Below are 7,581 nucleotides of genomic sequence, written 5' to 3' on the forward strand. Positions count from 1 at the left end.
ACAGAATTAAAAGTTGTTCAAAGACCAGAGACAGTTCAAAACCAGTTCAATAAAAGCAAATAAACATTTTTTTCAATAAAAGGCTTAGCAATGAATTGTTCCTGCTAATCGTAATCAAGGACTTCTGGTGAGTCACAACAAACCACACAACCTCTCATCAGATATATAGAAAGCCAGACTTCCTGTATCTATCATTTAATTACTGTTAAATGATTTCCCTGCTAGTGACCCAAACCAAATGTAAAAATTTGGAATCTCCAGGGGAGGAGGTGGAATGTAACATTACAGTAAACACTTTATTAGTCTGCTAATCATAAATGGCTTTTTAGAAATTCTTCAGTGAAGTATGGATGGATAGCTATAGCGTAAGTGTAAAAATGTGGTTGTTTTGTTGTTGTTTTTTTTAAAAGTGCTGACTAGTATAAAACAAGAACATTTATAATGAACAGCATGTTTAATTCCCAATGTTGAATTCTGAGCTGTCTCACAGAAGATGGATTAGATTTGCTCCAGGGTGCAGGATTGGAACCAAAGTATGGAAACTGTAGAGAAATGGATTTCTGCTAAACATTTGGAGAAATGTCCTAATGATACAAGTTGTTTGCCAGTGGAACAATCTGGAGGTGGCAGCAGGCCTGGCACACCCAAGAGGCAAGGAGAGATGACTGCCTCGGGTGGAAGGATTCGCCAGGGCAGCAGAAACCTAATGTCAATCTTTCTTGTCCCTGGTGTAGATCTTCCCTCACCACTTCTTCCCTGGCACAGGTCCGCCTTAGGTGCCAAAATGTCTTGGGATGCCCCTGGGTGGTGGACTGCCAGTGGCCAGAGGTATTTAAGCAAAGAGCAGGTTATTTCAGAGGTCCATTCCAACTCTGTGATTCCCTCTATGTGTTGGCTTTGCCCTTGTTAAACACATACCGTACTTTTCCGTGTATAACACGCCCCCTATTTTGGGGGACTGAAAATTTAGAAAATAGGGGGGACCTTTTTGGGGGAGAGGATTGCCCACAGTTGTTGAGTTGGGGGGTGCAATAGTTAAGCTTTTTTTAGGGGGAAATGCTCACCCACCAGACCGACACTGCCACTCACGCACGTCGACAAAGCAACCTATCCTCTGTCCCATTGCCGAAAAAAGCAGCAAATCACCCGCCCAATTGCCACAGCAACAGCCAATCAACAACAGCCATTGCAGCAGCCACCAATAACAGTCTCCAACTCGCACCAACAACCAGTCCCATGGTCCCACAGTGCACTACCAATGTATAAGACGACCCCTAATTTTGAACATGATTTTGGAATTAAAAAAACCATAGTCTTATAGATGGAAAAGTACGGTATATGCACAAAGTGTGTAAAAAATCCTTTTGCAGAAGTGATTGCAACATGGTCCCATCTTCACCATACATCAGGTAAGCTGAAAAAGTGTATTTTCCTCCACTGCCAGCAAGGGCATTAAGACTTGCAAACGGAGCTTGGTTGCTTTTGCCATGGCCTGATGATTAGCAGTTTGTGTTAACACAGAGGTGGGCTTTTTCAATGGTGGCAGCAGCGCTGTGGAATGCCCCTCACTTCTGAAATATGAGAGGTCCCATCAGTACTAGCATTGGAAAAATGTTTGTTTCTCCTGCAACCAAAGGACTGTGACAGCTCAAAGGGAGTAGCACCCAGACCAACCCAATCTATCATTATTTTGGTTAGAGAAGCTGACGCCAAGCCTGCCATTTTAATAAAAATGCTTTAGCAGAGGACGAGTACATCTCCCCCCCCCCAACATGATGGTATTTTCTAAATTTAAACTCACTCCGTGATTGAAGTGAGTATAGTTTTCCTGAAGGTTGATGGGCACCTAGCAACCAGATAGAGTAATTTATCACTGTTAGGAAATAGCAGCTTCCAACCACAGAAACAGTTTTTAGCAAAAGTGTGTTTGTGTATATGTGTTCTCATCATTTGAATTTACTCTAATTTTTTCTTTGAAAACCTCATGTCTTTGAAAACCTCATTTTGAGCTTCATTACAAACAGCAGGGGGAAATCTTACAATAATTCAAAAACAGAGTTCAGAACATTGGGTTCTCTGCTTGCTAAAGCATAGTAAATGGCAACATGTACAATTAAACACACCCTTCCTGCTCTGAGCTCATACTAACACCCCATGTATACATCATTCGAAGGCATCTGAGTAAGATTTCCAGCGATCAAATATTTATCCAAATTACAAAAAAGTAAAGGCAGCCTTGTTGACCCATCAGAATAATAGTAAAATCCATATTATGGCCAACTAAAGTATCACAAAAGATCAAACACATACACACATATAATGAATTGCAGGTGTTCCGGATGAATTATGTTAATGGTATAATGTATTCATGTTTATGTTTTTAAATATGTTGCAAGTCACTTGGAGACCTCTGAGTAACAACTGACTAACAAGTCTAATAAATAGTGTGTAAATGTTTGAGCTCCCCAGAACTCTTCATCAGGCCAGATCATAAACTGAGCAGGGAGGACTTGGCTAATGTTGAAGCCATGGAGTCTGAATGTGGTCACAGACCATCTTGACTGAGATTATGACCAGATGAAGAATCGGTGACTTTTTTTTTAACGATTCTTGACCTAATCCACTATTCAAAAAACTCACGTTCAGACTGTGGCCACATTCACACTATACATTAAAAGAACTATGATACCAGTTTAAGCAGTCATGGCTTCCCCAAACAAATTCTGGGAGCTGTAGAGCTACAGAGTTCCCTGTGAAGAGGAATTTATTTTTAAACCACTTTGAGAATTGTAGCTGTCTGGGAGGGAAACAGTGGTCTCCTAACAGCTCTCAGCACCCTTAACAAACTGAAGCTCCCAGAATTCTTGGGGAGAAGCCATTGCTAAAGTGGTATCATAGTGCTTTGAATGCCAAGTGTAGATATGGCTTATGCGCCACCTTTTGAGCACCAACTTCCCCAAGCCCCAATCTGGTGCCCATATCTGCTGAATCACATGTGTACAGACTGAGGCATAATATGTTGGACCTTGTTGTTGTTTAGTCGTTTAGTCGTTTCCGACTCTTCGTGACCTCATGGACCAGAGCACACCAGGCACTCCTGTCTTCCACTGCCTCCCACAGTTTGGTCAAACTCATGTTCATAGCTTCGAGAACACTGTCCAACCATCTCGTCCTCTGTCATCCTCTTCTCCTTGTGCCCTCAATCTTTCCCAACATCAGGGTCTTTTCCAGGGAGTCTTCTCTTCTCATGAGGTGGCCAAAGTATTGGAGCCTCAGCTTCAGGATCTGTCCTTCCAGTGAGCACTCAGGGGTGATTTCCCTAAGAATGGATAGGTTTGATCTTCTTGCAGTCCATGGGACCTTATAGTGCAGGAATAACTGTGCTGCAGTTTGTCGTATAAAAAGAAGAATACAGAGAGAGATGCAGGCCAGCCCAGCAGGAGAGGAGGAGTACACAGCCTCCAGCAAACATGCTCACAAGAGGTTCAAAAAGGGCACATCAATGAAGTGGCAAGAGCAAGTAAGGGCAAGTTGGTCTTTGCCAGCTAGATGACCACGACAGCACTGCTTTTCCCAGCAGTAGGGAGAAATAATACATTTAAATGTAATTAAAACACTAGACCTTAACAAAATAAAAGGAGACAGTTGAGCAGCTTAGAAAGAAGATACCAGATGAAGTATCCAGTACGCTATCTATAACCCTTGAACAACCACAATCCACACCAGAATCACAAAAGGAACAAGTTGGTTAAAAATATGCAGGGTGGTAGACACACACACACTTCCCAAACTATGAAATACTGTACTTGGAATTGGGGTAATAAAAGCAATATCTCAGTGACAATAGCATCCTGGAAAATGGTGCAGTCTGGAGCAAACACCACATACAACAAATGTGCATTTATTGTGGGACACACATGCCATGCACCAACTATGTGAAAATCCTAAGAAGTGTCCATAAATTCCTCATCGTATAGTTTGCATCTTCTGCTTGCAGAACGTGGGGCTTTCAGCACAGCATCAGTTAAAGTCAGCATTTTACGATGGCAAGAAACCTGGCCAGGCTTGGTGCCCTTGTTAATGTTACAGATGACACAATGGATAGGAACAATATTGTAATGAAAATAATATTAAATCAGAGCTGGGGGAAAGAACATATTTGGGAGGGGGGACAGGGTTTTGCAGTTACCTTTTGCTCATGGAATTGAACCAAGACTTTTTCAATCTATTGAAGCCTGGCTTTCAAGGAGGCTGCAAAAAGAAAATCTGAAGAACACAATAGAAAACTGCTACACTAGCAAGAATAATACAAAAGGGTGAATCAAACTGCATCAACCTTGTATCAATACAAGAGGAGCAAAGCAATAGGGCATTCCATTGAAGAGCTAGCTGAGATAACTGCAGGAGATAGTTCAGCAGATACAGTTGACCTTTGGTGATAATGATAACATTATGGGAGATATTTATTTGTATTTATGAATTTATGGCCTCACCTACACCGCCCTAAGAAGCTCAGCTCAGGACTAGGGAAGCTTATAAAATTATGTCCATCTGAAGTTCTCTCAAGATTTGGATATTCCAAATTATTACTCAGGTTTGCAGAGCTCAGGTTTTCCATGCTTCAGTTCTGATGTACGGACATGGATCAGAATGTGCTGTTTGTTGCAGTTTTCTCTTCACATCTTTCTCTCTTTCGTCCTTACAGATTACAGGTTACAGAAGTGCGCATACACATGGATGAAAACACCATGCGAAGGGAAATTTTGAAATGTCATTTCCTAGGACTTTACCATGTGTGTTGATAAAAACACAGCACCAAAAGGAATCCTGGTATGATTCCTTTTTGAGTAGTGTGTTTTAAATCAGTTGTGCCCATGGCATGCTACAGTAACCTATTGAGTGGGGAGGGAAGACATGTATGGCACACTGAACACACTGTGCCAAATTGTGAAGTTAATTTTAGAAATTCTCTAAACTAAAGTGGAAGACAGGCAAAAACAATAATAGACCACAGGAGAGCACACCTAAAGCATGCCTAACATGCATATATATGAGTGAAAATAACATACAAAAATTAATTACATATGGGGAAATTGTTCGCTAAACATGTGTATTAGGCAAAAAAAAATGCATACAAACATGTGTATAAGAAGAATTCTCACTAAAATGCTGATGGGTTTCTCATGGGCACCTGTGTAGAATTATAACAATACCAAAGGAATCCATCCCTTACTTGGGTCAACATTTTCAACTGCATATTATTTCATAATCGATATTTTAAATCTGTCCATATTGTCCATAGTACTTGTTACATTACAAGTGTTATTAAAACCCTGCTAATGTTTTCATCTGCTTACAGTGGTCTCCTAAATAATGATTTTTTCCCCATTCTTTCTTAAAGTTTTTGTCTTCTTGGTTCCTGAGCTTTCTGGTCAGTTTTGCCATTTCAGCATAGTCCATCAGCTTGGTTTGCCATTCCTCTCTGGACGGACTTTATCTTCTTTCCATCTCTGGGCTAGTAACATCCGCGCAGCTGTTGTTGCATACATAAAAAGTCTTTTCTGATCCTTTGGAATATCGGTACCTACAAATCCTAATAAAAAAGCTTCTGTTTTTTAAATAAAAGTTATTTTAAACATTTATTTTTTTCATTTCATTATATATCTTTTCACAGAATGCTTTTATTACTTTACACGACCACCACATGTGATGAAAGGTGCCTTCATTTCAGGCATTCATTCCCAATCACCATGCAGTCATTGCTGCTCAATGTGCAAAGGTCAGGGGTGGGATGGGCAGGGCTGGCATGCACCAGGACATTGCGGGGGGACCAGTGTGTTTTCCCCCATGCCCTAATCTCCCTGGTCATGATGGGAATTCTCTGTTCAGGTGAGGTGCTCTTGTTGCCCACCAATCACTGAGGATGCTTTCACAACAGAAAAAGAACAGCTGCACTGAAAGGACTCTCGACAATTTACTAAATGTTCATCTATCAAGGTGATCTGCTTTACACATCCGGAATCAAATACTAAACTTCTTCTGCCCCCCACCCCACCATAAATGCCAGAGTTTTTTACTAGCTCTCTCCTATTTCCTATGAAACAACTGCTACTTAGATAGATGTTCCTTGTTTCAGAAGAGGCCTCTTTCCTGTGGTCTTGTTACATTAGACTACAGAAAGTGAAAGAGTGCTATCGGGTGAACCAATTTACACAGAGGAATTGTTTCTCAACAAGCACAGAAGCAGCTTAACAAGTTGTCAATTTGAAATGTTTCAACAGGAGACAGAATGGAAAATACTCAACTCCACTGCAGTGCTACCGCAGCTGCTGAGATCACTTAGGTGGGGGAAATGGAAGGCTCTTGACAGTAAGAAAAGGAGTACGTGGAACAAGCTCTCATTCCTGAAACCACCACTTCTACAGGAGTAGCACTGGGGGCAGGGAATGAGCAAGGTGGAAAAGAAAGGATTAAGGAGGTTTTCAAGAGACCAGTTCTCCTGCAAACATGAGCTGTTCGGAGAAGGATGTTCAGGAAACGCATGTACTTGTTCACAGGAACATAGGAAGCTGCCTTATATTGAGTCAGACTCAGAGCACTGGTCGATCTAGCTCAATATTGTCCACAAGCAGCCCTCTGGGATGTCAAAATAAAAAAAATTCCTTCCAGTAGCACCTTAAAGACCAACTAAGTTAGTTCTTGGTATGAGCTTTCGTGTGCATGCACACTTCTTCAGATACACTGAAACAGAAGTTGCCAGATCCTTCTATATAGTGAGAAGGTGGGGAGGGGTGTTACTCAGAAGGGTGGTGGGAATGGGAGATAGGCAGATAGCTGAGAGAGCCTCTTGACGACTCTTAACGACTGTAATAGGTCTTGCAGGAAAAGGCAAGGGGTGGGAAGGTGAGAAATGGTTTAGTTATGTATAGTGAGATAAGAATCCAATGTCTTTGTTCAGCCCAGGTCTTTTCATGGTTTTAAGTTTGGTAATGAGTTGTAATTCAGCAGCTTCTCTTTCCAGTCTATTTCTGAAATTCCTTTGTAGTAAAACAGCTACTTTGAGATCTTGTATAGAATGTCCTGGGAGATTGAAGTGTTCTCCTACTGGTTTCTCTGTTCTGTGATTCTTGATGTCAGATTTATGTCTGTTTATTCTTTGGCGTAAGGTTTGGCCTGTTTGTCCAATATAGAGAGCTGAAGGACACTGTTGGCATTTGATGGCATACACAATGTTAGACGATGAGCAATTAAATAGTCCCGAGATGGTATGTGTGATGTTGTTGGGGCCAGTAATGGTGTTGTCCGGGTGTATGTGGCAGCAAAGTTGGCATCTGGGTTTATTGCAGGCTCTGGTGCCAGTGTCTGTGTTAAGTCTGGTTGTAGTATTATTGTGGGTTAGGAGTTGTTTAAGATTGGGTGGCTGTCTGTAGGCAATGAAAGGTCTTCCTCCCAGAGCTTGAGAAAGAGAACTGTCATTGTCCAGGAGAGGTTGTAGATCTCTGATGATGCGTTGTACTGTTTTAACTTGGGAGCTGTATGTGATGACTAGAGGTGCTCTGTTATTTTCTTTTTTGGGTCTGT

This window comes from Podarcis bocagei, assembly GCF_964188305.1.
Source record: "Podarcis bocagei genome assembly, chromosome: 8".
NCBI lineage: Eukaryota > Metazoa > Chordata > Lepidosauria > Squamata > Lacertidae > Podarcis > Podarcis bocagei.